This window comes from Taudactylus pleione, unplaced genomic scaffold (assembly GCF_031769625.1).
Source record: "Taudactylus pleione unplaced genomic scaffold, aTauple2 ptg001928l, whole genome shotgun sequence".
NCBI classification, from domain to species: Eukaryota; Metazoa; Chordata; class Amphibia; order Anura; family Myobatrachidae; genus Taudactylus; species Taudactylus pleione.
Window position 1 is genome coordinate 223,905 of NW_028286325.1, and position 12,933 is coordinate 236,837.

At 29.3% G+C, this 12,933-nt stretch overlaps 1 protein-coding gene across 6 annotated transcripts in view; it reads left to right on the forward strand.

Annotated features, from left to right (window-relative positions):
- The window catches only part of TRAK2 (trafficking kinesin protein 2), a 174,544-nt gene that overhangs the window by 2,208 nt on the left and 159,403 nt on the right, over positions 1–12,933 (forward strand). Inside the window, exon 1 of one of the 6 annotated variants that reach the window (XM_088465262.1) lies at positions 4,502–4,527. The exons of 3 other annotated variants lie outside the window; for them this stretch is intronic. The gene's annotated coding sequence lies outside the window, so the exon portion shown is untranslated. Of the gene's footprint in view, positions 1–4,501; positions 4,528–5,226; positions 5,245–6,683; positions 6,704–12,933 lie in introns of those variants that run through there. 2 more of the 6 variants (XM_088465263.1, XM_088465264.1) reach the window with 2 other exon arrangements.

A 12,933-nucleotide genomic window follows, 5' to 3' on the forward strand; every position in this document is an offset into this window, starting at 1 on the left:
ATATACATTAATATCACATGTCAGTATGATCTCTATACACTATATACATTAATGTCACATGTCAGTATGATCTGTATACACTATATACATTAATATCACATGTCAGTATGATCTGTATACACTATATACATTAATGTCACATGTCAGTATGAGCTGTATACACTATATACATTAATGTCACATGTCAGTATGATCTGTATACACACTATATACATTAATATCACATGTCAGTATGATCTGTATACACATTATATACATTAATATCACATGTCAGTATGATCTGTATACACTATATACATTAATATCACATGTCAGTATGATCTGTATACACTATATACATTAATGTCACATGTCAGTATGATCTGTATACACATTATATACATTAATATCACATGTCAGTATGATCTGTATACACTATATACATCAATGTAACATGTCAGTATGATCTGTATACACTATATACATTAATATCACATGTCGGTATGATCTGTATACACTATATACATTAATGTCACATGTCAGTATGATCTGTATACACTATATACATTAATATCACATGTCTGTATGATCTGTATACACTATATACATTAATATCACATGTCAGTATGATCTGTATACACTATATACATTAATATCACATGTCAGTATGATCTGTATACACTATATACATTAATATCACATGTCTGTATGATCTGTATACACATTATATACATTAATGTCACATGTCAGTATGATCTGTATACACATTATATACATTAATGTCACATGTCAGTATGATCTGTATACACTATATACATCAATGTAACATGTCAGTATGATCTGTATACACTATATACATCAATGTAACATGTCAGTATGATCTGTATACACACTATACACATTAATATCACATGTCTGTATGATCTGTATACACTATATACATTAATATCACATGTCAGTATGATCTGTATACTCACTATATACATTAATGTCACATGTCAGTATGATCTGTATACACTATATACATCAATGTAACATGTCAGTATGATCTGTATACACACTATATACATTAATATCACATGTCAGTATGATCTGTATACACACTATACACATTAATGTCACATGTCAGTATGATCTGTATACTCACTATATACATTAATGTCACATGTCAGTATGATCTGTATACACACTATATACATTAATGTCACATGTCAGTATGATCTGTATACACTATATACATTAATGTCACATGTCAGTATGAGCTGTATACACTATATACATTAATATCACATGTCAGTATGAGCTGTATACACACTATACACATTAATGTCACATGTCAGTATGATCTGTATACACTATATACATTAATATCACATGTCAGTATGATCTGTATACACTATATACATTAATGTCACATGACAGTATGATCTGTATACACTATATACATTAATGTCACATGTCAGTATGAGCTGTATACACACTATATACATTAATATCACATGTCAGTATGATCTGTATACACATTATATACATTAATATCACATGTCAGTATGATCTGTATACACTATATACATTAATGTCACATGTCAGTATGATCTGTATACACATTATATACATTAATATCACATGTCAGTATGATCTGTATACACTATATACATTAATGTCACATGTCAGTATGAGCTGTATACACACTATATACATTAATGTCACATGTCAGTATGATCTGTATACACATTATATACATCAATGTAACATGTCAGTATGATCTGTATACACTATATACATTAATATCACATGTCAGTATGATCTCTATACACTATATACATTAATGTCACATGTCAGTATGATCTGTATACACTATATACATTAATATCACATGTCAGTATGATCTGTATACACTATATACATTAATGTCACATGTCAGTATGAGCTGTATACACTATATACATTAATGTCACATGTCAGTATGATCTGTATACACACTATATACATTAATATCACATGTCAGTATGATCTGTATACACATTATATACATTAATATCACATGTCAGTATGATCTGTATACACATTATATACATTAATATCACATGTCAGTATGATCTGTATACACTATATACATTAATGTCACATGTCAGTATGATCTGTATACACACTATATACATTAATGTCACATGTCAGTATGAGCTGTATACACTATATACATTAATATCACATGTCAGTATGATCTGTATACACACTATATACATTAATGTCACATGTCAGTATGAGCTGTATACACTATATACATTAATGTCACATGTCAGTATGAGCTGTATACACACTATATACATTAATGTCACATGTCAGTATGAGCTGTATACACTATATACATTAATATCACATGTCACTATGATCTGTATACACACTATATACATTAATATCACATGTCAGTATGAGCTGTATACACTATATACATTAATATCACATGTCAGTATGAGCTGTATACATTATATACATTAATGTCACATGTCTGTATGATCTGTATACACTATATACATTAATATCACATGTCAGTATGATCTGTATACACTATATACATTAATGTCACATGTCAGTATGAGCTGTATACACTATATACATTAATATCACATGTCAGTATGATCTGTATACACACTATATACATTAATATCACATGTCAGTATGAGCTGTATACATTATATACATTAATGTCACATGTCAGTATGATCTGTATACACTATATACATTAATGTCACATGTCAGTATGAGCTGTATACACACTATATACATTAATGTCACATGTCAGTATGATCTGTATACACTATATACATTAATATCACATGTCAGTATGATCTGTATACACTATATACATTAATGTCACATGTCAGTATGATCTGTATACACTATATACATTAATGTCACATGTCAGTATGATCTGTATACACATTATATACATTAATGTCACATGTCAGTATGATCTGTATACACTATATACATTAATGTCACATGTCAGTATGATCTGTATACACATTATATACATTAATATCACATGTCAGTATGATCTGTATACACTATATACATTAATATCACATGTCAGTATGATCTGTATACACTATATACATTAATAACACATGTCAGTATGATCTGTATACACTATATACATTAATGTCACATGTCAGTATGATCTGTATACACTATATACATTAATATCACATGTCAGTATGATCTGTATACACATTATATACATTAATATCACATGTCAGTATGATCTGTATACACTATATACATTAATGTCACATGTCAGTATGATCTGTATACACATTATATACATTAATATCACATGTCAGTATGATCTGTATACACATTATATACATTAATATCACATGTCAGTATGATCTGTATACACTATATACATTAATGTCACATGTCAGTATGAGCTGTATACACACTATATACATTAATGTCACATGTCAGTATGATCTGTATACACATTATATACATCAATGTAACATGTCAGTATGATCTGTATACACTATATACATTAATATCACATGTCAGTATGATCTCTATACACTATATACATTAATGTCACATGTCAGTATGATCTGTATACACTATATACATTAATATCACATGTCAGTATGATCTGTATACACTATATACATTAATGTCACATGTCAGTATGAGCTGTATACACTATATACATTAATGTCACATGTCAGTATGATCTGTATACACACTATATACATTAATATCACATGTCAGTATGATCTGTATACACATTATATACATTAATATCACATGTCAGTATGATCTGTATACACTATATACATTAATATCACATGTCAGTATGATCTGTATACACTATATACATTAATGTCACATGTCAGTATGATCTGTATACACATTATATACATTAATATCACATGTCAGTATGATCTGTATACACTATATACATCAATGTAACATGTCAGTATGATCTGTATACACTATATACATTAATATCACATGTCGGTATGATCTGTATACACTATATACATTAATGTCACATGTCAGTATGATCTGTATACACTATATACATTAATATCACATGTCTGTATGATCTGTATACACTATATACATTAATATCACATGTCAGTATGATCTGTATACACTATATACATTAATATCACATGTCAGTATGATCTGTATACACTATATACATTAATATCACATGTCTGTATGATCTGTATACACATTATATACATTAATGTCACATGTCAGTATGATCTGTATACACATTATATACATTAATGTCACATGTCAGTATGATCTGTATACACTATATACATCAATGTAACATGTCAGTATGATCTGTATACACTATATACATCAATGTAACATGTCAGTATGATCTGTATACACACTATACACATTAATATCACATGTCTGTATGATCTGTATACACTATATACATTAATATCACATGTCAGTATGATCTGTATACTCACTATATACATTAATGTCACATGTCAGTATGATCTGTATACACTATATACATCAATGTAACATGTCAGTATGATCTGTATACACACTATATACATTAATATCACATGTCAGTATGATCTGTATACACACTATACACATTAATGTCACATGTCAGTATGATCTGTATACTCACTATATACATTAATGTCACATGTCAGTATGATCTGTATACACACTATATACATTAATGTCACATGTCAGTATGATCTGTATACACTATATACATTAATGTCACATGTCAGTATGAGCTGTATACACTATATACATTAATATCACATGTCAGTATGAGCTGTATACACACTATACACATTAATGTCACATGTCAGTATGATCTGTATACACTATATACATTAATATCACATGTCAGTATGATCTGTATACACTATATACATTAATGTCACATGACAGTATGATCTGTATACACTATATACATTAATGTCACATGTCAGTATGAGCTGTATACACACTATATACATTAATATCACATGTCAGTATGATCTGTATACACATTATATACATTAATATCACATGTCAGTATGATCTGTATACACTATATACATTAATGTCACATGTCAGTATGATCTGTATACACATTATATACATTAATATCACATGTCAGTATGATCTGTATACACTATATACATTAATGTCACATGTCAGTATGAGCTGTATACACACTATATACATTAATGTCACATGTCAGTATGATCTGTATACACATTATATACATCAATGTAACATGTCAGTATGATCTGTATACACTATATACATTAATATCACATGTCAGTATGATCTCTATACACTATATACATTAATGTCACATGTCAGTATGATCTGTATACACTATATACATTAATATCACATGTCAGTATGATCTGTATACACTATATACATTAATGTCACATGTCAGTATGAGCTGTATACACTATATACATTAATGTCACATGTCAGTATGATCTGTATACACACTATATACATTAATATCACATGTCAGTATGATCTGTATACACATTATATACATTAATATCACATGTCAGTATGATCTGTATACACATTATATACATTAATATCACATGTCAGTATGATCTGTATACACTATATACATTAATGTCACATGTCAGTATGATCTGTATACACACTATATACATTAATGTCACATGTCAGTATGAGCTGTATACACTATATACATTAATATCACATGTCAGTATGATCTGTATACACACTATATACATTAATGTCACATGTCAGTATGAGCTGTATACACTATATACATTAATGTCACATGTCAGTATGAGCTGTATACACACTATATACATTAATGTCACATGTCAGTATGAGCTGTATACACTATATACATTAATATCACATGTCACTATGATCTGTATACACACTATATACATTAATATCACATGTCAGTATGAGCTGTATACACTATATACATTAATATCACATGTCAGTATGAGCTGTATACATTATATACATTAATGTCACATGTCTGTATGATCTGTATACACTATATACATTAATATCACATGTCAGTATGATCTGTATACACTATATACATTAATGTCACATGTCAGTATGAGCTGTATACACTATATACATTAATATCACATGTCAGTATGATCTGTATACACACTATATACATTAATATCACATGTCAGTATGAGCTGTATACATTATATACATTAATGTCACATGTCAGTATGATCTGTATACACTATATACATTAATGTCACATGTCAGTATGAGCTGTATACACACTATATACATTAATGTCACATGTCAGTATGAGCTGTATACACATTATATACATTAATGTCACATGTCAGTATGATCTGTATACACTATATACATTAATATCACATGTCAGTATGATCTGTATACACACTATATACATTAATATCACATGTCAGTATGATCTGTATACACTATATACATTAATGTCACATGTCAGTATGAGCTGTATACACTATATACATTAATATCACATGTCAGTATGATCTGTATACACACTATATACATTAATATCACATGTCAGTATGAGCTGTATACATTATATACATTAATGTCACATGTCTGTATGATCTGTATACACTATATACATTAATATCACATGTCAGTATGATCTGTATACACTATATACATTAATGTCACATGTCAGTATGAGCTGTATACACTATATACATTAATATCACATGTCAGTATGAGCTGTATACACACTATATACATTAATATCACATGTCAGTATGAGCTGTATACATTATATACATTAATGTCACATGTCAGTATGATCTGTATACACTATATACATTAATGTCACATGTCAGTATGAGCTGTATACACACTATATACATTAATGTCACATGTCAGTATGATCTGTATACACTATATACATTAATGTCACATGTCAGTATGATCTGTATACACTATATACATTAATGTCACATGTCAGTATGATCTGTATACTCACTATATACATTAATGTCACATGTCAGTATGATCTGTATACACATTATATACATTAATGTCACATGTCAGTATGATCTGTATACACACTATATACATTAATGTCACATGACAGTATGAGCTGTATACACTATATACATTAATGTCACATGTCAGTATGAGCTGTATACATTATATACATTAATGTCACATGTCAGTATGATCTGTATACACTATATACATTAATGTCACATGTCAGTATGATCTGTATACACTATATACATTAATGTCACATGTCAGTATGATCTGTATACACTATATACATTAATGTCACATGTCAGTATGAGCTGTATACACTATATACATTAATGTCACATGTCAGTATGAGCTGTATACACTATATACATTAATGTCACATGTCAGTATGAGCTGTATACACTATATACATTAATGTCACATGTCAGTATGATCTCTATACACTATATACATTAATGTCACATGTCAGTATGATCTCTATACACTATATACATTAATGTCACATGTCAGTATGAGCTGTATACATTAATATCACATGTCAGTATGATCTGTATACTTTATATACATTAATATCACATGTCAGTATGATCTGTATACACACTATATACATTAATGTCACATGTCAGTATGATCTGTATACACTATATACATTAATGGCACATGTCAGTATGAGCTGTATACACTATATACATTAATGGCACATGTCAGTATGAGCTGTATACACTATATACATTAATGGCACATGTCAGTATGAGCTGTATACACTATATACATTAATGGCACATGTCAGTATGAGCTGTATACACACTATATACATTAATGTCACATGTCAGTATGAGCTGTATACACACTATATACATTAATGTCACATGTCAGTATGAGCTGTATACACACTATATACATTAATGTCACATGTCAGTTTGATCTCTATACACTATATACATTAATGTCACATGTCAGTATGATCTGTATACACACTATATACATTAATGTCACATGTCAGTATGATCTGTATACACACTATATACATTAATGTCACATGTCAGTATGATCTGTATACTCACTATATACATTAATGTCACATGTCAGTATGATCTGTATACACTATATACATTAATGTCACATGTCAGTATGATCTGTATACTCACTATATACATTAATGTCACATGTCAGTATGATCTGTATACTCACTATATACATTAATGGCACATGTCAGTATGAGCTGTATACACTATATACATTAATGTCACATGTCAGTATGAGCTGTATACTCACTATATACATTAATGTCACATGTCAGTATGAGCTGTATACTCACTATATACATTAATATCACATGTCAGTATGATCTATATACACTATATACATTAATGTCACATGTCAGTATGATCTGTATACACTATATACATTAATGTCACATGTCAGTATGATCTGTATACACTATATACATTAATGTCACATGTCAGTATGATCTGTATACACTATATACATTAATGTCACATGTCAGTATGATCTGTATACACTATATACATTAATATCACATGTCAGTATGATCTGTATACACTATATACATTAATGTCACATGTCAGTATGATCTGTATACACTATATACATTAATGTCACATGTCAGTATGATCTGTATACACATTTTATATATTAATGTCACATGTCAGTATGATCTGTATACACTATATACATTAATGTCACATGTCAGTATGATCTGTATACTCACTATATACATTAATGTCACATGTCAGTATGATCTGTATACTCACTATATACATTAATGTCACATGTCAGTATGAGCTGTATACACTATATACATTAATGTCACATGTCAGTATGAGCTGTATACACACTATATACATTAATGTCACATGTCAGTATGAGCTGTATACACACTATATACATTAATGTCACATGTCAGTATGATCTATACTCACTATATACATTAATATCACATGTCAGTATGATCTGTATACTCACTATATACATTAATATCACATGTCAGTATGATCTGTATACTCACTATATACATTAATGTCACATGTCAGTATGATCTGTATACTCACTATATACATTAATGTCACATGTCAGTATGATCTATACACACTATATACATTAATGTCACATGTCAGTATGAGCTGTATACACATTATATACATTAATGTCACATGTCAGTATGAGCTGTATACACTATATACATTAATGTCACATGTCAGTATGATCTGTATACACTATATACATTAATATCACATGTCAGTATGAGCTGTATACACATTATATACATTAATGTCACATGTCAGTATGATCTGTATACTCACTATATACATTAATGTCACATGTCAGTATGATCTGTATACTCACTATATACATTAATGTCACATGTCAGTATGAGCTGTATACATTATATACATTAATGTCACATGTCAGTATGATCTGTATACACTATATACATTAATGTCACATGTCAGTATGATCTGTATACACTATATACATTAATGTCACATGTCAGTATGAGCTGTATACACATTATATACATTAATGTCACATGTCAGTATGATCTGTATACACTATATACATTAATGTCACATGTCAGTATGATCTGTATACACTATATACATTAATATCACATGTCAGTATGAGCTGTATACACATTATATACATTAATGTCACATGTCAGTATGATCTGTATACACTATATACATTAATATCACATGTCAGTATGATCTCTATACACTATATACATTAATATCACATGTCAGTATGATCTGTATACACACTATATACATTAATGTCACATGTCAGTATGATCTGTATACACATTATATACATTAATGTCACATGTCAGTATGATGTGTATACACTATATACATTAATGTCACATGTCAGTATGATCTCTATACATTATATACATTAATGTCACATGTCAGTATGATCTCTATACACTATATACATTAATGTCACATGTCAGTATGATCTGTATACACACTATATACATTAATGTCACATGTCAGTATGATCTGTATACACACTATATACATTAATGTCACATGTCAGTATGATCTGTATACTCACTATATACATTAATGTCACATGTCAGTATGATCTGTATACACTATATACATTAATATCACATGTCAGTATGATCTGTATACTCACTATATACATTAATGTCACATGTCAGTATGATCTGTATACTCACTATATACATTAATGTCACATGTCAGTATGAGCTGTATACACACTATATACATTAATGTCACATGTCAGTATGAGCTGTATACACACTATATACATTAATGTCACATGTCAGTATGAGCTGTATACACACTATATACATTAATGTCACATGTCAGTATGATCTATACTCACTATATACATTAATATCACATGTCAGTATGATCTGTATACTCACTATATACATTAATGTCACATGTCAGTATGATCTCTATACACTATATACATTAATGTCACATGTCAGTATGAACTGTATACACACTATATACATTAATGTCACATGTCAGTATGATCTGTATACACATTATATACATTAATGTCACATGTCAGTATGATCTGTATACACATTATATACATTAATGTCACATGTCAGTATGATCTGTATACACTATATACATTGTCACATGTCAGTATGATCTCTATACATTATATACATTAATGTCACATGTCAGTATGATCTCTATACACTATATACATTAATGTCACATGTCAGTATGATCTCTATACACTATATACATTAATGTCACATGTCAGTATGATCTGTATACACACTATATACATTAATGTCACATGTCAGTATGATCTGTATACACACTATATACATTAATGTCACATGTCAGTATGATCTGTATACTCACTATATACATTAATGTCACATGTCAGTATGATCTGTATACACATTATATACATTAATGTCACATGTCAGTATGATCTGTATACACTATATACATTAATATCACATGTCAGTATGATCTGTATACTCACTATATACATTAATGTCACATGTCAGTATGATCTGTATACACTATATACATTAATGGCACATGTCAGTATGATCTGTATACACTATATACATTAATGTCACATGTCAGTATGAGCTGTATACCCTAATGTCACATGTCAGTATGATCTGTATACACTATATACATTAATGGCACATGTCAGTATGATCTGTATACACACTATATACATTAATGTCACATGTCAGTATGATCTGTATACACTATATACATTAATGGCACATGTCAGTATGATCTGTATACACACTATATACATTAATGTCACATGTCAGTATGAGCTGTATACCCTAATGTCACATGTCAGTATGATCTGTATACACTATATACATTAATATCACATGTCAGTATGATCTGTATACACTATATACATTAATATCACATGTCAGTATGATCTGTATACACTATATACATTAATGTCACATGTCAGTATGATCTCTATACACTATATACATTAATGTCACATGTCAGTATGATCTGTATACATTATATACATTAATGTCACATGTCAGTATGATCTCTATACACTATATACATTAATGTCACATGTCAGTATGATCTCTATACACTATATACATTAATATCACATGTCAGTATGATCTGTATACACACTATATACATTAATGTCACATGTCAGTATGATCTGTATACACTATATACATTAATGTCACATGTCAGTATGATCTGTATACTCACTATATACATTAATGTCACATGTCAGTATGATCTGTATATACATTAATGTCACATGTCAGTATGATCTGTATATACATTAATGTCACATGTCAGTATGATCTGTATATACATTAATGTCACATGTCAGTATGATCTGTATATACATTAATGTCACATGTCAGTATGATCTGTATATACATTAATGTCACATGTCAGTATGATCTGTATACACACTATATACATTAATGTCACATGTCAGTATGATCTGTATACACACTATATACATTAATGTCACATGTCAGTATGATCTGTATACACACTATATACATTAATGTCACATGTCAGTATGATCTATACACACTATATACATTAATGTCACATGTCAGTATGATCTGTATACACATTATATACATTAATGTCACATGTCAGTATGATCTGTATACACTATATACATTAATGTCACATGTCAGTATGATCTGTATACTCACTATATACATTAATGTCACATGTCAGTATGATCTGTATACACATTATATACATTAATGTCACATGTCAGTATGATCTGTATACTCACTATATACATTAATGGCACATGTCAGTATGATCTGTATACTCACTATATACATTAATGTCACATGTCAGTATGATCTGTATACACATTATATACATACATGTCAGTATGATCTGTATACACTATATACATTAATGTCACATGTCAGTATGAGCTGTATACACTATATACATTAATGTCACATGTCAGTATGAGCTGTATACTCACTATATACATTAATGGCACATGTCAGTATGAGCTGTATACTCACTATATACATTAATGGCACATGTCAGTATGAGCTGTATACTCACTATATACATTAATGGCACATGTCAGTATGAGCTGTATACTCACTATATACATTAATGGCACATGTCAGTATGATCTGTATACACATTATATACATTAATGGCACATGTCAGTATGATCTGTATATACATTAATGTCACATGTCAGTATGATCTGTATATACATTAATGTCACATGTCAGTATGATCTGTATATACATTAATGTCACATGTCAGTATAATCTGTATACACTATATACATTAATGTCACATCTCAGTATGATCTCTATACACATTAATGTCACATGTCAGTATGATCTGTATACACACTATATACATTAATATCACATGTCAGTATGATCTGTATACACACTATATACATTAATGTCACATG